Genomic DNA, 21,398 nt, shown 5'->3' on the forward strand with positions numbered 1-21,398 from the left:
TGCCTATTATGGGTGAAAAATGGAGGTACTGAGAAATTGAGTGATTTGCCAAAGGCATTGCAATTAGTTTGTATGTTTGTGTTTGTTTGTTTTTTGGTAACAGGGATTGAACTGGGAGGTGCTTAACAACTAAGACACATTCCCAGCCCATTTTTATATTTTATTGAGATAGGGTGTCACTGAGTTGCTTAAGCCTTCACTAAGTTGATGAGAGTGGCTTTGAGTTCTTAATTCTCCTGTCTTAGCCTCCCAATCTGCTGGGATTACAGGTGTGTGCCACCATGCCTGGCAGCCTTGCAATTAGTAAGTAGCAAATCAAGGGTAAAACTCAGGGTTTATTTAGTCATGGACCCCTTTATGAGACAATCCTCATCATTTTTTATGGATAGGAAGCTGATCCAAATCAAGAATAAACCTGTTTGGGAAAGGAGATGGATGTGGGAAGTCACGTCTTTTACCTAATTCCTGTAGCTAAAGCACCCTGTGAGATTTGCTTTCCAGTTTTTTCAGTGGGTCTTGTCCTTCTTTTATTCCCCTTTGACTTATTTTGCTGTGATGGAACTTTTTGCTTAAAATGTAATTTTTGTAATTGTTCATTATTTTTTCTAATTTCCAGAACATAGCAAAGATGAACTTAATGAAATGAATTCATCTGTGAGACCCATGGAAAATTTGTTCACTGAAGAGAGTTTGCATGGTTCAGTTTGCCATTGCGGATTCCCATTGTAAGTGTGAATGCATTGATATTTATATTAGAAATAGCATATAGAGGAAGGCAGCCCTTTTCATTGTTGGTAATGGAGTAGAATTAATTTCTACTCATAACATTTCCCTTTAGGGGTCATACCAATTGCTAAATATTTAAAGATATGTTGTTCAGTATTCTCCCTGGTTCAATGGCAAAGGAAAATATTTAAACAATCCCAAACTGTTGTAGAACAATATTCATAAAAGCACAATGAAAATAAATACACAGAAAAATGGGACAAAAACATCAAAGACACAATGCAAATAATATGTTGGTTTTTGTGGCACTGTAAGATGCTGTACAAGTTTCTAAAGGTTAAGTCTCAATATATTTATTGAGCTTTTTATGACCCAGACATGTTCTATATAGCCACACCTGCAGTCAACATGTGGAAGGACATCCCTCCAGAATATGGAGACCCTCCCATAGGGTGTCTGACCAGACCTTAACAGGGGAGATTTTCCTTCCAAAGGGCCTGCCTGAGTGGTTTTTGATGGTAAATTAATAGCTATTCCCCAACACTGAAAATTCAAAAAGCTTCATTTATCTATCAATATTTAGCCTTTTGGGAATTAAAACTGGAATTTAAAAAACACTACATTCACTTAAAATATTGTGAACATATTACATGTTAGAACACATAGTATTTTTAGTAAAATATATATTGATCAACAAAAAACCAGTGGAAAGAGTGGCATTGTAAAGTTTTGCAAATCTTACCATTTGGCTGATTAGAATACAGCTGGATTCCCCTCTTTCTATATTTTATGTTTGACTTGTATCATGTTACCTGTGGTAAATTCAATTATATTCTCTTGGGTGTACTAGAACAAAAAGCAAATAAAATTTGGTGCAGTAAAACAACTTTGAACCTGTGGTATCCTAGAAACAACTCTGGTGTTCCAGGATCTGCCTTGACAATACTGCTCTACATTATTACATTTTGACATGTTTTATTGCTCACAGTGACTTGTTTTTATATAAACATCTTTTGTTATTTAGAAATATATTTTGTTCTTGTGGTTATCTTCCTATGCATGCCTTTAGTTTCTTGGTCCCCCTTTTTATAAATTTAAATTTGTAATATGTAACTTGTTGAGTTTTTCAAAATACTTTACTGAGGTATAATTGATTTATAATAAATTTCATGCATTTAGGTTGTGCCCTAAGGAAACTTCAGCCCTCCCAGGATGATAATTGTATCCACTTCCCCCAGAGGTTTCTTGCTCCTCCTTTTTTAACTCCTTGTTTGCAAGAAACTGCTACTGTGTCTTTTCTCACTATAAAATTTTAATACATTATATAATCATACATTTTTCATATTCTTGTCTATCTTCTGGCATAATTTTGACTTTCACATCTTGTGTGTATTAATTTCTTTCTTTTTAGTATTGATTATTTTATTGTGCATATTTAAATCTGTTTATCCATTCACTTATTCACCTCTGCTATACATGCAGAATATACATGCAGAACTGTACTTGAATTTCTCTTGGTTGATGCCCAGGAGTGGAATATGTTGACCATGATGTAGGTGTACACTTTAAGAATCTGCCAAGCTCTTTGCTAAAGAGATGACAACATAAATATTCTCACCAGTGTGTACAAAGTGACAGCTGTTCCACATTGTCACCAGTCCATGTGTATAGTTAATCCTTTCATTTATTGTTAATGTCTATTTCTTGAAGAGAAAATTGAGCCCAGGACCTTAAGTGTGCTAGGCAAGTGCTGTACCACTGAGGTACATCCAGTCCTCTTTTTCTTTCATAACTCATGCTGTTTGTATTTTATATAGAAGTCAGTCAAAGCCAAGGTCATTATTTTTATCTCTTGTTTTAGAAGAGTTTTAACACATATTTAGATCAATGTTCATTCCCACTTAATTGGGCATAATATGTGAGGCAAAACTTGAGACCAAATGTTTTTTCATATGATTACAAAGTTTTTCCTACACCATTTGTGGAAGATTCTCCTTTTCCCATTGACATAAATGTTTGTCAAAATTGCTTGGCCACTTAGGTGTGAGTCTGCTTGTGTCCTCTGCTACTTCACTTGGTCTCATTGTATTACACACTGTGATGTTTTCTGAGCTTTGCAATAAGCTTGGAACTGGATAGTGCTGTTCCTCCAAATTCTTTTCTGCTGTTTTAATTCTTCTATTCTCTTCCTTCTTTTACTCCATTCTAGATTCAGCTTTTTCAGAAGGCTTGCTGGGGTTATGTTTACAGTTACAATAAATTTAGAACAATATTAAATCTTTTCATCTATGACCATGACATATCTTTCAATTTATTTAGGCCTTTAAATTTCTCTTAGCATTGTTTTATGTGCATAGTTTTCAGGTTATAGGTCTTGAATAAATTTTTAATAACTTTGTTTTATTTGTGCTGTATAGTTTTATATTCCCATCAATATGTAAAGTGATTCAATTTATCTGCCTTGTCACCAGAATTTTTCTTTATTTCACTGATTTTATTTCACTATGATGGATGTGGATGGATTTCTCTCTGAGATTTTTATTTCTTTTCTTGAAGTGGCTAATGAACACTTTTAATGTCTTTACTTTCCCTCCTGCTTTCTTGAATAAATACAGTTGATCTTCCTCTAGATCTTGTATTCCATGATTACATAAAAGTGATTTATTTCTTGTAGGATCTTTTTAGTAGAATATTCTACATAGAGAGTTGTGTTGATTCTGGAAAAAGCTTTCTTTTTCTTCAGAATCTCATTTTATTTACTTTAGTTTATTGAACTTGATAAATCTTCCAGAAATTTTCTTTTAATTTCAGAGTGATGAGTTTTCATCATGAGTGGTATCAAACTGTCCAATGCTTTGTTTTTCATCTACTAGATGCAAAATGATAAATGATTATCTATTTTTATGATTACATATCAACAAATTAGAAGAAGAAAATTATTTATTTTAAAAGGCTGATTGAACCTAATATCCCTAGGATAATTCTCACTTTGTCATGATGTATTGTACATATTTTATATTGCCATAATAAATTAATTAAAATTTTTAGAGTTTTTGCACATGTCTTCTTGAAGTATGTTGGTCTATAATTTAGTACAACAGGGCATATTTTGGCACATCAATAATCTCAGGTACTCTGGAGGCTAAGAATAAGAGAATTGAAAGTTCAAGGCCAGACTCAGCAATTTAGTGAGAACTCTCAAAGTAAAAACCACTAGGGATGAAGTTACTTGACTTCATTTTAGGATGCAGTACTTGACTACCCTGTGTCATGCACTGGGTTTAATTTGCACTACAATAAAAAAAAAAGTTTGTTAAGTTCACCAGTAAACCCACTTAAGCCTAGATTTAATGAAATATTTCAGCCAATTCAACAGATACAGATACAGGTCTGTTCAGGTTATGTTTCTCATGTAAGCTTTTATATTTCTTGTCTTTTAGGAATTGTATCCATTTCATCAAAGTTGCTGAATTTGTAGGTCTAAAGTTGCTTGTAATCTTTTCTTATTTCTGTATTTTTTAAAGTTCATAGGATCTCTAGTGACATTCTGGTTGCACTTTCTAAATGTATTCTCTTGTAATTAGAGAATATAGTTTGTATAATTAGAATCCTCTTAATTTTTTTGAGATTTTTTGTGGTTTAGACAAAGGTTTTGTTGTGAAAGTTGTTCTTCCTTATATCCTGGAAACCAATAATTGTCCTGTTGTTTTGGTGGAATGTTCCAAAAATTAAATTAGGACAAGTTTGTAAATGTTAAAATTTGTATCCTTAAAAATGTTCTGGGGCTGGGAATATAGCTCAGTTGGTAGAGTGCTTGCCTTGCAAGCACAAGGCACTGGGTCCAATCCCCAGCACTACAAAAGAAAAAAAAAAAAAAAAAAGAATCCTGTTTACTTTTTAATTGAGAGGAATCAAAAAACAATTGCGTATTTTTTCTTTCCTTTTTTTTTGCACTGGGGTTTGAACTGGGCCACATCTGTAACCTAATTTTGTATTTTGTTTAGAGATGGGATCTCACTGAGTTTCTTAGCACCTTGCCATTGCTGAGAATGGCTTTGAACTCACAAGGCTGGCTTTGAACTCATGATCTTACTGCCTCAGCATCCCAAGCTACTGAGATTACAGGTTTTCTCTTTATTTTTTATCATTTTTTCCTTCATTTATTTGGCAGTCTTTAGGAGAGCAATGTTTAAGATCCTTTGGTGCTCATATGAATTGCAACCTTTTTTCCTAAATGACCTTCTTTATTCTTGATATAATGGTATATACCTAGAAGTTTACTTTGCCTCATAATAAGGTATCAAGAGTAGCATCCCTAGTAATAGGACTGAGGGATATTGTTATATAACCCCTGACATAACACATGAGAAGGTACCTATTAAATAGGCACTTAGTGCATGGGACAGCTCTGTCCTTTAGCACCTTCTCTATATTTAGGGATGGTTTCAGTACCCTCATATCTTCACATCCTATCCTCTAGACCACTCTGCCAGTGGTGGTGTTTCCCAGTTTATAGATGATGAAATATTCAGGTGGGACATACCTTGCCCAGGGGAGGACCCCTGATGGAGATCCCAGAGTCTGACTTCAAAGGTCTGTTGGTCACATTGATCTGTTCATAGTTTACTGCCTGAGGTGGTGCGCTATGGGCTCATGATGTCTTTCCTTGGCTGAAATAAATATTTTATTCAGAAGGGGAAGTCTCACAACCATGTCTTATGGTTGCTTCTCAACTGAAATTAATCTGTGTAAATCTTGTTGGGATTCATTTTGGTCAGCAGTGAGGAGCAGAGACCAATTAATTGCCTCAAATAGTGTCTGCTTGATCTTTGCATTCAGGAGCCAGCCAACTGTGCCCTTCTGCATAAACACCATCTGCAGTGTCCTTGGAGTTTTCCCATGTTTGCTAGATAAGGCACTGTTTCTGTGGAGTGGCTGAGCTACCTTTCTTCCTATCAAGTCAACAATACACCTTGTCAATGCTCTATCATGACTTCTCTGTCACCATAGACTTACACAGTGGTTTATAAAATTGCCAGCACCTATAATGTCAGTTTTAATGGTTCACAGCACCATTTAAACATGTGGGCTGGGTGGCATGTCCCCATGCATAGATGAGGGACTGAGCATCAGTGGGTGTGTATCCAGTCCAAGATCACTCAGCTAGGAAGAACAGGACCAGAGTAGGACCCAGGCATTCTGAGTCCACATCCATTACTTGGACCATGATCACTCCTGCTTCACTTGGGATCATAGAATAGTCATCCTTCCCTGGATGCCCTGCATCAATCCTTTTGGAGGACCTGCTGACTCCTAAGCATCTTCTATGTTTGTTTTATTTTTTATCAAACAATCTTAAAAATTCATGAAAGCATGGTGAGATACATTTCCATGTACCTGGTCCCTGCTATAGTAGAAATCACTACTTCTGGATTGCATGTTTGAGAGTTTCAACATGTAGTTTTAAAGTATACGAATGCTTTTTTTAGTAATGCTCACTGGGGATTGCAGGTTGGCTGGATGGACAGAAAGGGAGCAAAAGGAGCATTTCACCTACTATGGTACTTTTCTGTTTAACCAGTTGCTTGAATTAAAATCCAGATAAATGCTACACATTGTAGCTTGTTGAGCAGTATCTTTGTTCATCCTTCTTCCCTTCTTATTTATTTATTGATGCCAGGGATTGACCTTAGGGGTGCTTAACCACTGAGCCACACCTGCAGCATGTTTTATTTTTTGAGACTTGTCTTTCTAATTTTCTCAGGGCCTTACTAAGTTTCTATCACTCACTTTCTTTCTTATTAATATTTTAAAGAAAAAATACTGGGTGTTATCATCCTTACCATTCTTCTAAAACTACTGATACTGTTCTGAACTCCTCCTGGGGATCTGTCTCAACTTTTTGGACACAGAGAGGTGCAACAGAAGCTTCCTAATAGTAGTAGCATTAACAGTATTGACAACTAACATTTATTGGCACAAGCTTGTTCTAGGGTGTGCATAAACAGCTATTTGTCATGGATACAAAGTTCTTGGGATAAATCTGACTTTGAAATTGCAATTAATAAAAAAGAAGAAATTGTAATCTTCCTGCCTCAGCCTTCTATGTTGAGCTACTGAGATTACACCTGTTTTTAAATTTATTTTTAAATAAATTATATAAATACAAACTGTGTGTATATAATTTAAAGTATATATGTGGTTTTGAGATGTGTATACATACATACATATACATGCATGTAATCTTCTGAAATGATTCTTTCTGGAAGAATCTCTTTTCTGGTAGCAGTGCCTGAGCCAAGAGTACCACTGGGAAACTTTTCCACCCCCTACCCTTGCCCTGACCACATGTCTTTTAGGACATCTTTGTGGATTGAGGATTTTTCTGTTCATGCAGACTTGCCCACTGAGAAATCAAGGACTTTTCTTGTCTGGCCTGTAGTTTGATGGAGGTTTGGTGCTTGATGGTCAATAATGGAGCTGAGAGTATCTTCAAAGATACTCTATTTTCTATACTCATCTATACTCAAAGATGCTTTATTTTCTCAGGTATGTATTGGCAACAGAGGACCATAAAGTATATTTACTCTCTTTACAAAGAATGAGGTTGCTGACTCTGACAACTTGATAAAAGAAAAAAAATCAGCATTCAAGGTAGAACAGAACTTGAAGGAGTTACTTCATGGAAACCCAAAGATATATTGAATATTCAACAGTAAGTTGTGTGTGTGTGTGTGTGTGTGTGTGTGTGGTGTGTGTACATGCAACTGAGTCTGAGGGAGAGAAGCAAACCAACATTTCACCACACCCAAATAATAAGACACGTGACTTAAATACTGTGGGCTTCAATTATGCATTTAGCAACATCAGATTAAGGCGGCCACAAAAGTCTTCCATGGTGATAATGAGCTGCTTGAAACTAACTCATACATTCAGCAGATATCAGTTTCATACCTCCTTGTGCATTCAGTTTTGTTGATTTAAGGGGGAATGAGGAGAGTGGAGTTCAGCCTTCATGTGAGGTTACAGTCATAGAAGCCATAAAGGGCAGAAAATTTGGTGTTCTGGATAAACATGATATGGCAGGCCAGATCACCTTTCTTCTTGGAATCTTTCTCCTTTGGCTCCATTTCTGCCCATCCACTAAACCTGTCATCCTCTGAGCATGCAGCTCTCTTGAGACTGCATTCTTCTAAGTTGTCTTTGCCTGTCCAGTGCTGCTATGGGGTCCTCAAAGATTTTTCTCATGTGTCTGTCAGTTCTGGTCTCAGACTCTCCATCTGAATTCTTCCCCCTCATCTGCATTCCACTCTGTCATCTCCAGTCATTTTCATCTTTGGGGACCTTGTGTTTTGAATGATACCTGCCATAGTGCTTGGGCTATGAGTTGAGGGGTTCCTAAGCTCTATCCTGAGCCCCACCACTTGGGAGTTGTACAAGCTAATTTCCTTTTCTTGCTGTATTTTTGTCAATAAGAGGAAATAGGTGATAATGGGACCTGCCTTGTGGAGGTTATGTGTTGGCAGCATACAGTATGGAGATGCACAGTGTGTGCAAAAGCTTGACAACACTGCTCTCTGCTGTAACCGTGACAGCTAAGTTCACTATTTATTGGGAACCCAACATGCTAGCATTGGTGGTAACAGATCTGAGGCCTTGGGTTAGTGAAGAGTGTGACATGTGGAAGGAGAGAGCCATGTGGGCAGTGACCCCCTCTACAGGGGCTTATTGTATACCAAAGTCTGGTAAGTGGTGTCCACTAGCATTTACAGGGACCCCATATGAGGGCAGAAGGGACAAGCTGAAGGTCAGAGGGAAAGGCAAAACTTAGCCACATGCAATAGTTTCTGGCAGAAGGGCCTTGTCCTACTCCCATGTACTATAAGATTTTTCTTTCCAGTTGATCACAAAAGACCATTTTTTAAATTATTGTTTTTATAAATCAAGGGGGGAAATACCTCTCTTCACAAGATCAATAGCTTCAATAGTTGTACTTCATAGGGACAGAAGTGGAATCATAATGAGTATCAGTATCAAATACTGTTACTGCCTATCACATTATAAACACCTTTGAAAGAAGAATCACTCACTTCTTTTCAAAGTTTTTCAATTTTTTTCATGTATTGTTTTAGATGTTGATGGAGGACTGGGGAGATAGCTCAGTTGGTAGAGTGCTTGCCTCTCAAGCACAAGGCCCTGGGTTCAATCCCCAGCACCACCAAAAAAAGAAAAAAGATGTAGATGAGAATAATACTTTTATTTATGTGGTGCTGAGAATTGAACACAGTTAGGCGAGCTCTTTTACCACTGAGCCACCACCCCAGCCCTGAAACATTCACTTTATTTGAAGGAGCTGCATTTTCTTCTTTATACCCAACCCCCATCTGCCTTGAAACACTGATCCAAAAATCAAACCACAAATTCAGCTTATCCAAGAATCAGACCTTCAATTCAATTAGTCCAAGCACTGAGGCAGGTAGGAATGGTAGTCACATAGCACTACTAAACTCACCCTATTGTCAAAGAGCTAGTTAGACTGTTTCAGACTATTGAAACATTCTGATTAAAAATCTTCCTTGACACTAATTATTCTAGAATTCTCCTCCCTACAACTTCTGCCCATTTGTCTCATCTCTGCCCTCTGAAGGAAGAATCAATGAACTCTGTTCTTGTATACAACTTGGGAACTACTCTTTTCTGTGGGCCAAGAAAATGTTGAAGTACATGTCAAAAACCAACATAATCTATCATTAAACATCAAGTGGAAATAGTGCCTATGTGTTTCATAATCTTATGAAACACAACCTTTACTTAAATTTGCTGTGCATGAATCAGAACACTGTCTCTCCATTACAAAGGGGAGAAAGGCAATTTTACCAGATGTTACACCAATTACACTGTCAGACACATTGGAACCTCAGTGTCATCACACATGCTTCTCAAACATTCCATAAAACATAGTCACTTCAGTACTCATTCTTCACAGAACACCATAAATTACAAAATAACTCAAAAAATGCTATGTCTCCTGATGTCAGAAAATTGGTGCAGCACAAAACCTTATGTATGACAGAGACCAAATATACTAGAAGTAATGCTTTTATATACTCGAGTGCACTAGATACATTTTCTAACTATTCAGGTAACTATAAAAAGAATAGAAAGTAATGAAAAAAAGCATGAAAAGTTTTAAAAGCAGAGATAAATTTTATACTTTATAATATAGCTAAAATTAAAATAACTACTAATAACTTAAGATTTCTTCATATTATACCAGAACAAGAATTTTTTTTTACTTGAAGCTTCTCAGAAAAGTAAGGATATATTTCTACCAAAGCTCTCCTAAAGAACCTATAAACTTCTAAGTTGTACATACAATAATTAATGAACATGTTTTCTACTATTAATTACAGTAATGAGTTAACTTATTTCCTCTTCAGTCTGTACCTAAATAATTATATAATTTATATTGATAGCACATGTTGATATCTGCCACAATACTATCAAAGTGTCAGTATTCTGATATGACTTGTATTAATCATCTTCCACTGGAAATACATTTTCAGTGGTCATATTTTCTAATGAAAAGTCATGTTTCCTGATATACATATTCACTCCCTAACCCTAACCCTAACACAACTACAAATCTAATTCTAACTTGAAATTTGCTCCTATACCTAATCTTCAACTTACATAAGTGCATATATTGAAATAAGAATAGTTACGTGTGTTTTGACTTATACCTTCAATTAACAAAGATATATTTGCATACATATAATTATATATTCACAAATATATTTATACATGCATTCCCAAGGCTAAAAACATATCTATTTATTTCTCACTTTAAATGATTCCTTAATTCAAAACATATATACATTTTTATACTTATTTTCAAATGGAAATGTTTATGAATATTCATGTTTCATTATATATATATCAATATATACATATATCATTATATATATATATATTTAGTCAATCCCTAACCATATGCAAAAAACAATAAAAAATGTAATACTGGGCTGGGGAGATATTTCAGTTGGTAGAGTGCTTGGCTTGCAAGCATAAGGCCCTGTATTCAATCCCCAGCACCACAAAAAAAAAAAAAAAACACATTATTTCAGTTCATGTGTATTTTCTTGTTTCTTGCATATATGATATTATGCCTTCAATTATATCCATGTAGCCTCAACTGAAAAAAGTGTGTATAATTCTTATGATTGTTCATGTTTCCTCATATACATAATCATTCCCTAACTCTAATCCTACCCCAACTCAACAATTAATATTAATCTTTTTATCCCTATAACTAAAACTAATTTTATGTGTCTTTTGATATATATTCAATTATCAGTAGTATATTTGCAAATGTGCCATTCTATATTCATATGATATTTTCATGCATCCCATAATAAAAAATGTGGAAATGCATGGCTCATCTTATTCTCTTTCCTTTTTCGTAACATATGTTTATATGTGTATTGTTTCTATTTTTATTCAAACTTTCTCATGACTATTCCTATTTTCTGATATACATATTCATTCTCTAAACCTAATTTTTAACCCAACTTAAAATTTAATGCTACACTGAACATTATCCCTATAGCAAGACCTAATTTTACAAATAGCATATATAATCATATACTTATTTATCTAAATTTTAACATATACTCAATTATTCATGGTACATTTGCATATATATGTATATATTTATTAATATGATATATCCATGCATCCACAAAGAAAGTAAAAGTGTGTTCATATGACTCACAATATACCCTTCCCTGTTCCAGAATCTATAGTTTTGTAAGTTTTCATACCTTTGTTCTCAGGTATATCCTTATGAAAAATTTTATTTCCTAATATAAATATTCAGTCCCTCACCCTAACCTTAAAACAACCCAGTACATAATACTAAACTTAAATTTAACCTGATACCTAAGCCTGATTTTACATACAAGCATCTGTCGTGATATATGTACTGGTCTGTATTTTGATTTATATATTGAATTGTCAATGGTGTGTTTGCATATATATTAGGACATATTCATTGATATGCTATATCCATGCATCCAAAGTTAAAAAATATGTGCTTATTTTATATCATACCCTTCCCCTTTTTCAGATTATATGTATGGTCATACATTTTCATACATATTTTCATGCCCACATTCTTATGAGTATTCATGTTTCCAAATACTCATATTAATAAATTAACCCTAACTCTAACCCTGACTATAAGTAACTCTAAACTTACTCCATAGCTAACAATAATTTACACAAAATCTTGTAGGTTAGTATGCATATTTATGTGTACTTTGCCTTATATTTTTAATTATCAATGGTATATTTGCATATATAATAGTATATATTCATTTATTCAATATATCCACACATTTCAATTTTAAAAATAGTGTCCACATGACTCACATTATACTCTTTCCTATTTCAGAACATATTTTTATGTTTTCATTCATATTTTCACAGGATTTTATCTACAATAATATTACTCTATTTACATTTAAATCTCTTATCACACTTTTACTTTACTTATCACACATTTATTTACACAATTTACACAAATGGAGTACAACTTTTGTTTCTCTAGTTATATATGAAGTAGTCACATTTGCATAATCATACATGTACATAGGGTAATGATGTTTGCTTCATTCTATTCATTTTTTTCTTTCCCCCACCTCTTTCTCACCTTTCATTTTCCTCTATACTATCCATCCTTCCTTTTTTCTTGCCTCCCCTCCATACTGCATTATGTATCACCATTCACTTATCAGAGAAATCATTCAGTCTTTGGTTTTTGGGGATTGGCTTTTTTCCCTTAGCATGATATTCTTCAACCCCATCCATTTACCTGCAAATGCCATAATTTTATTTGTCTTTATGCCTGAATGATATTCCCTTGTGTATATATACCATAGTTTTTTATCCATTCATTTATTGAAGAACATCTAGGTTGGTTCCACAATCTAGCTATTATGAATTGAGCTTCTATAAACATTGATGTAGCTACATGACTGTAGTTTGCTTATTTTAAGTTCTTTGGGTATAGACCAAGGAGTGGGATAGCTGGGTCAAATGGTGGTTCTATTCCAAGTTTTCTAAGAAATCTCCATACTGCTTTCCAAAGTGTGCACCAATTTGCAACCCCACCAGCAATGTATAAGTGTACCTTTTTCCCCACATCCTTGCCAACACCTGTTGTTGCTTGTATTCTTGATAATAGTCATTCTAATTGGGATGAGGTGGAATCATAGAATAGTTTTGATTTGCATTTCTCTTATTACTAGAGATGATGAACTTTTTTTTTTTTTATAAATCTTTTGATTGCTTGAAGATCCTCTTCTGTGAAGTGTCTGCTCATTTCATTAGTCCATTTATTGATTGGTTTATTTGTATTCTTGGTGTAAAGTTTTTTGAGTTCTTTGTAGATTCTGGAGATTAGTACTTTATCTAAAGTGTGTGTGGCAAACATTTTCTCCACTCTGTAGGCTTTCTTGACATTGTTGACTGTTTCCTTTGCTGAGAAAAAAAATTTAGTTTGAATCTATCCCAATTATTTATTCCTGTTTTTATTTCTTGTGCTTTGGGAGTCATGTTAAGGAAGTCTGGTACTAAATTGACATGAAGATTTGGACCTACTTTTTCTTCTAGTAGGTGTAGGGTCTCTGGTCTAATTCCTAGGTCTTTGACTCATTTTGAGTTGAGTTTTGTGCAGGGTGAGAGAGAGAGAGACAGGTTTAGTCTTATTTTGCTGCATATGGATTTCCAATTTTCCCAGCAGGATTTGTTGAAGAGGCTTTTTTTTCTACACTGTATGTTTTTGGCACTTTTATCTAGTATGAGATAACTGTATTTATATGAGTTTTTCTCTGTGTCCTCTATTCTGAACCATTGGTCTACCTATCTATTTTTTTTTTTTTTTGCCAATGCCATTTTTGTTACTATTGTTCTTTACTGTAGTTGAAGTTTTGGTATTTTGATACCACCTGCTTCGCACTTCCTGTTAAGGATTGCTGTAGCTATTCTGGGTCTCTTTTTCTTCCAAATAAATTTCATGATGCTTTATCTATTTCTCTGAGGTACATTACTGGGATTTTAATTGGATGACATTGAATTTGTATAGCACTTTTGGTAGTATGGCCATTTTGACAATATTAATTCTGCCTATCCAAGAACATGGGAGATCTTTCCACCTTTTAAGATTTTCCTTTAACTTCTTTCTTTAGTGTTCTGTAGTTCTCATTGTAGAGGTCATTCACCTCTTTTGTTAGATTGATTACCAAGTATTTGATTTTTTGAAGCAATTGTAAATTGGGTAGTTTTCCTAGTTTCTCTGTCAGAGGATTCATCACTTATGAATAAAAATGCATTAGATTTGATATTATATTAATGTTGATATTATATCCTGCCACTTTACTGAATTGATATATGACATGTAGAAGTTTTCTGGTGGAATTTTTGGGCTCTAAATATAGAATCATGTCATTGGTGAATGGTGATAGTTTGAGTTCTTCTTTTTCTCTTCATATCCCTTTAATTTATTTTCTCTGTATAATTTTTCTGGCTGGAGTTTCAAGAACAGTGTTGAATAGAAGTTTTGAAAGGGAGCATCCCTTTCTTCTTCCAGTTTTAAGGGGAAGTTTTCTCCAGAACTAGGCATACTACAGTTGAAAAAAAAAGTATATACATATATATATGTGACTCTCAATATACACTTCAGTTTCAGAACATGTAAGTTTATATATTGTTTTACACATATTTTTACCTGTACATTTTTATGAATATTTATTTTACTCTATGTACATATTTATTCTGTATACAACAAAAAATTTAACCCCAATTACTTTTGTTTGCTTTTTTCACACTGTGGATCAAACTCAGGGGCTCTCAACCACCGATCCATATCCCCAGAACTATTTTATATTTTATTTAGAAACAGAGTCTCACTGAGTTGCTTAGTGCATCATTGTTGCTGAAGCTGTCTTTGATTTCTTGATGATCCTGCCTCAGCCTCTCAAGCTGCTGGGATTACAGATGTGTGCCACTTAACACATCATCAAAAGTTAACACTCACTGTAATGTTAACACTATAAGTAAACTAATTTTACATAGAAGTGTGTATGCTAATGTGAGTGTTTACAGGTATTTTGACTTAAATGTCAAATTATCGATGCCATATTTGCATATACATTCTTACATTTTCAGTTTTATATTATATTCATGTAGCCCCAACTTAAAAATGTACATTATTATTATTCAAACAATTTGAAATTGTTATACTTCATGTTTTTCAGCACTTTTGCTTTGTGCTAATTCATCCAAATTCAAACCAGACTGTTCTCACTGACAAGAGAGTGGGAGCATACAGGTTGGAGATGCTTGCTGAAACTGCTCCTGTTAAGCACTTAATAAGTGTTTTTGGTCAGTACATTCAAAAATCATTTCAGGAACAATTTCTCAATGTCTACTCAAAATGCACTGGTGAAACTTTTTCAGAAAACACAATTTAACACAATAACCAGTTGCCAATATCAAAAAATGATTTGAAATGAAGCTATTGCTTCTGCTGTTTGAAAGCACATTTGTTTTGTAAAATTTATCCAAATTCAAAGCACAGTGTTCCCATTCCAACCAGAGTGAGGGCATACAGTTTGCAGCTTCTTGCTGAAACTACACTGTTAAGCACACCTATGGTGTTCCAGCACATTCAAAATATAGTGTAGGTAAAATATTCAAGTGGGACTCATAAGAGTGGTCTTGCTTCTATTACAACCAACTTCTTGGAGCAGAGTAAAATTCTGAAGAGGATCAGTTTCTCAAGTCTCAAAGAAATCTATTGGTGAAACACTTTCAGAAAACTCAGTTTAACAGCATGTATGTTTTACCAATGCTACAAATGCTCTGAAATAAAACAATTTCTTCTGGTGTTTGAAAGTGCTCTTGCAACTCCGGCTGCAGGCTCTCTTCATGGGGCAATCCAAGATGGTGGCCTAGAGGGGGACTGCACCCCCAGTCACTCCAGAACCCAGGAGTTAAGAAGGGGAGGCATTGAGAGACTTGGACTGAAATAGAGCCACGGGTGAGTCTGCCCACTGGGTAAAGCTCAGCCCGGGTGGCAGGCCCAGATAGAGGTGGCTTATTGGAGCCGGGCAGGGCAGCTAGAGTCTTCCCAAGGTAGCCTTCCACACTCCGGCAGTGGGCTCCTCCCACACGGCCAGCTGCACGGTGCAGGCCCACAGTGAGAGCCTTTCCACACAGAGCCAGTTCCAAACCGTGGAACCAGTAGGGGGCTAGGGGCAGTTTTCTTTGGATGAGCTGCTTTATCAGATTCCTCCAAGACATCAGGCTACTGAAGGCTGGGAGGTGATACACTGGAAATCTACCGGGACACTATAAGCCAATAGCAGAAAACTGCAATATCTCAGGGTCCCACTGACATCTGAACAATATGAGAAAACAAGGGAAGAAAATGTCCCAAACAAACCTAGATACTACATCAATAAAACCCAATGACAGCACAGCAGAAGAAATGTCAGAAAGGGAGTTCAGAATGTACGTAATTAAAACGATCAGGGAAGCTAATGAGGAGATGAAAGAGCAAATGCAGGCATTAATTGATCGCACCAATCAACAGTTAAAAGACCAAATACGGGAAGTAAGAGATCATTTCAATAGTTAGAGATACTGAAAAAAAACCAAACTGAAATTCTTGAAATGAAGGAAACAATAAACCAAGTTAAAAACTCCATAGAAAGCATAACCAATAGGATAGAACACCTGGAAGACAGAACCTCAGACTATTGAAGACAAATTATTTAATCTTGAAAGCAAAGTTGGCCAAACAGAAAAGATGGTAAGAAATCATGAACAGAATCTACAAGAATTATGGGATATCATGAAAAGGCCAAATTTAAGAATTATTGGGATTGAGGAAGGCTTAGAGAAACAAACCAAAGGAATGAACAATCTATTCAATGAAATAATAACAGAAAATTTCCCAAATCTGAAGAATGAAATGGAAAACCAAGTACAAGAGGCTTATAGACCTCCAAACATACAAAATTACAACAGACCCACACCAAGGCACATTACTATGAAAATACCTAACATACAAAATAAAGACAGAATTTTAAAGGCCGCGAGAGAAAAGAATCAAATTACATTCAGAGGGAAACCAATAAGAATATCAGCAGATTTTTCAATCCAGACCCTAAAAGCCTAGAAGGGCCTGGAACAACATTATACCAAGCCCTGAAAGAAAACGGATGCCAACCAAGAATCTTATACCAGCAAAACTTACCTTCAAATTTGACACTGAAATAAGATCCTTCCATGATAAACAAAAGCTAAAGGAATTTACAAAAAGAAAGCCAGCATTACAGAACATTCTCAGCAAAATATTCCATGAGGAAGAGATGAAAAACAACGATGCAAATCAGCAACAGGAGGCGCTAGCCTAAAGGAATAGCCAAATAAAGGAGAAACCAAATCATGTCAAAAACAAATATGAGTCAATAGACTGGGAATACAAATCATATCACAATAATAACCCTGAATGTTAATGGCCTGAATTCATCAATCAAAAGACACAGACTGGCAGATTGGATTAAAAAGAAAAATCCAACAATATGCTGCCTGCAAGAGACTCATCTCATAGAAAGAGACACCCATAGACTAAAGGTGAAAGGATGGGGCAAAACATACCATGCACACGGACACAGCAAAAAAGCTGGAGTATCCATCCTCATCTCAGATAATGTGGACTTCAAACCAAAACTAGTCAGAGGGATAAAGAAGGACATTACATGCTGCTTAAGGGAAGCATAAATCAGCAAGACATAACAATCATAAATATCTATGCCCCGAACATTGGCTCATCCACGTACGTCAAACAAATCCTTCTCAATTACAGAAATCAAATAGACCACAACACAATAATACTAGGCGATTTTAACACACCTCTCTCACCACTGGATAGATCGTCCAAACAAAAATTGAATAAAGAAACTATAGATCTCAACAACACAATCAGCAATTTAGACCTAACGGACATATATAGAATACACCATCCAACAAAGAACGAATACACTTTCTTCTCAGCAGTACATGGATCCTTCTCTAAAATAGACCATATTTTATGCCACAAAGCTACTGTTAGCAAATACAAGAAGATAGAGATACTACCTTGTACTCTATCAGATCATAATGGATTGAAATTAGAAATAAATGACAGAATAAAAACAGAAACTTCTCCAATACCTGGAGACTAAATAATACACTATTATATGATGAATGGATAACAGAAGACATCAGGAGGGAAATTTAAAAAATTCTTAGAAGTAAACGAGAACAAAGACACATCATATCAAAATCTCTGGGACACTATGAAAGCTAGTACTTAGAGGAAGATTTATTTCATGGGGTGCATTCAAAAAAAGAAGTAGAAATCAACAAATAAACGACTTAACACTACAGCTCAAAGCACTAGAAAAAGAAGAGCAGACCAATACCAAAAGTAGTAGAAGACAGGAAATAGTTAAAATCAGAGCCGAAATCAACGAAATCGAAACAAAAGAAACAACTGGAAAAATTAACAAAATAAATAGTTGGTTCTTTGAAAAAATAAATAAAATTGATAAACCCTTAGCCACACTAACAAAGAGAAAGAGGGAGAAAACTCAAATTACTAAAATTCGGAATGAACAAGGAAACATCACAACAGACACGAGTGAAATACAAAACATAATTAGAAGCTATTTCGAAAATCTGTACTCAACAAAACAGAAAACCTCGAAGACATCAACAAATTTCTAGAGACATATGAACTACCTAAACTGAACGAGGAGAACATACACAACTTAAATAAACCAATTTCAAGCAATGAAATAGAAGAGGTCATCAAAAGCCTACCAACAAAGAAAAGTCCAGGACCAGATGGGTTCTCAGCCGAGTTCTACAAAACCTTTAAAGAAGAGCTCATTCCAATACTCCTCAAATTATTCCATGAAATAGAAGAGGAGGGAACCCTACCAAACTCATTCTATGAAGCCAATATCACCCTGATACCTAAACTAGACAGAGACACATCGAGGAAAGAAAATTTCAGACCAATATCCTTAATGAACATCGATGCAAAAGTTCTCAACAAAATTTTAGCAAATCGCATACAAATATATATTAAAAAGATAGTGCACCACGATCAAGTGGGTTTATCCCAGGGATGCAAGGTTGGTTCAACATTCGGAAATCAATAAATGTCATTCACCATATCAACAGACTTAAAGTTAAGAATCACATGATTATTTCAAGAGATGCAGAAAAAGCATTTCATAAAATACAGCATCCCTTCATGCTCAAAACACTAGAAAAAATTGGGGTAGTGAGAACATTCCTAAACATTATAAAGGCAATCTACGCTAAGCCCATGGCTAATATCATTCTAAATGGTGAAAAACTGAAAGCGTTCCCCTTAAAATCTGGAACAAGGCAGGGATGCCCTCTTTCACTGCTTCTATTCAACATCGTCCTTGAGACTCTAGCCAGAGCAATCAGACAAACCAAAGAAATTAAAGGGATACGAATAGGAAAAGAAGAACTCAAACTATCCCTGTTCGCTGATGACATGATTATATATTTAGAGGAACCTGGAAATTCCACCAGAAAACTTTTAGAACTCATAAGTGAATTCAGTAAAGTAGCAGGTTACAAGATCAATGCTCATAAATCCAATGCATTTTTATACATAAGTGATGAATCTTCAGAAAGAGAAATTAGGAAAACTACCCCATTCACAATAGCATCGAAAAAAATAAAATACTTGGGAATCAATCTCACAAAAGAGGTGAAAGACCTCTACAATGAGAACTACAGAACACTAAAGAAAGAAATTCAAGAAAACCTTAGAAGATGGAAAGATCTCCCATGTTCCTGGATAGGCAGAATTAATATCGTCAAAATGGCTATACTACCTAAAGTGTTATACAGATTCAATGCAATTCCAATTAAAATCCCAATGATGTACCTTGCAGAAATAGAGCAAGCAATTATGAAATTCATCTGGAAGAATAAAAAACCTAGAATAGATAAAGCAATCCTCAGTAGCAAGAGCGAAGCAGGGGGTATTGCAATACCAGATCTTCAACTCTACTACAAAGCAATAGTAACAAAAACGGCATGGTATTGGTATCAAAATAGACAGGTAGATCAATGGTACAGAATAGAGGACATGGACACAAACCCAAATAAATACAATTTTCTCATACTAGACAAAGGTTCCAACAATATGCAATGGAGAAAAGATAGCCTCTTCAACAAATGGTGCTGGGAAAACTGGAAAACCATATGCAATAGAATGAAATTAAACCCCTATCTCTCACCCCACACAAAACTCAACTCAAAATGGATCAAGGACCTCGGAATCAGACCAGAGACCCTGCATCTTATAGAAGAAAAAGTAGGTCCAAATCTTCAACTTGTTGGCTTAGGATCAGACTTCCTTAACAGGACTCCCATAGCACAAGAAATAAAAGCAAGAATCAACAACTGGGATAGATTCAAACTTAAAAGCTTTCTCTCAGCAAAGGAAACTATCAGAAATGTGAAGAGAGAGCCTACAGAGTGGGAGAATATCTTTGCCAACCATACCTCAGATAGAGCGCTAATTTCCAGAATCTATAAAGAACTCAAAAAACTCTACACGAAGAATACAAATAATCCAATCAACAAATGGGTTAAGGAAATGAACAGACACTTCACAGAAGAAGATGTACAAGTAATCAACAGATATATGAAAAAATGTTCAACATCCCTAGTAATAAGGGAAATGCAAATCAAAACTACCCTAAGATTTCATCTCACCCCAATTAGAATGGCGATTATCAAGAACACAAGCAACAATAGGTGTTGGCGAGGATGTGGTGAAAAAGGAACACTCATACATTGATGGTGGGGTTGCAAATTAGTGCAGCCACTCTGGAAAGCAGTGTGGAGATTCCTCAGAAAGCTTGGAATGGAAACACCATTTGACCCAGCTATCCCACTCCTTGGCCTATACCCAAAGGACTTAAAATCAGCATACTACAGAGATACAGCCACATCAATGTTCATTGCTGCTCAATTCACCATAGCCAGATTGTGGAACCAACCTAGATGCCCTTCAGTTGATGAATGGATAAAGAAACTGTGGCATATTTATACAATGGAATATTACTCCTGCAATGAAGAATGATAACATTATGGCATTTGTAGGCAAATGGTCAAAATTGGAGAATATTATGCTAAGTGAGATAAGCCAATCTCAAAAAACTAAAGGACGAATGATCTCGCTGATAAGCGGATGAGGACATATAATGGGGGGTGGGAGGGGCTAGCATTAGGTTTAGGGTTAGGTTTAGAGTTATGCTAAGGAGAGCGGTAAGAATGAAGGAAAGAAGGACTGTGTAGAGGGAAAAGAGGGGTGGGAGGGGTGGGGGGAGGGGAAACATAAAATAAATATCATTACCCTATGTAAACGTAAATAAAAATAAATAAAAAATAAAAAGGTCTGGTAGAGAAGTAAAAAAAAAAGAAAAAGAAAGTGCTTTTGCTTTGATCTACCACATTCACTTTTATACCACCATTTTCTCAATGCAAACAAAGTGAGTGCACAC

General features: G+C 35.3%; 1 non-coding gene across 1 annotated transcript; it reads left to right on the forward strand.

Annotated features, from left to right (window-relative positions):
* Positions 1-8,874: 8,874 nt before the first annotated feature.
* Positions 8,875-8,947, forward strand: Trnae-cuc (transfer RNA glutamic acid (anticodon CUC)). The gene has a single exon. It is a non-coding gene; the product is annotated as a tRNA-Glu (tRNA).
* The last annotated feature ends 12,451 nt before the right edge of the window (positions 8,948-21,398 follow it).

Source organism: Sciurus carolinensis, unplaced genomic scaffold, assembly GCF_902686445.1.
Source record: "Sciurus carolinensis unplaced genomic scaffold, mSciCar1.2, whole genome shotgun sequence".
NCBI classification, from domain to species: domain Eukaryota; kingdom Metazoa; phylum Chordata; class Mammalia; order Rodentia; family Sciuridae; genus Sciurus; species Sciurus carolinensis.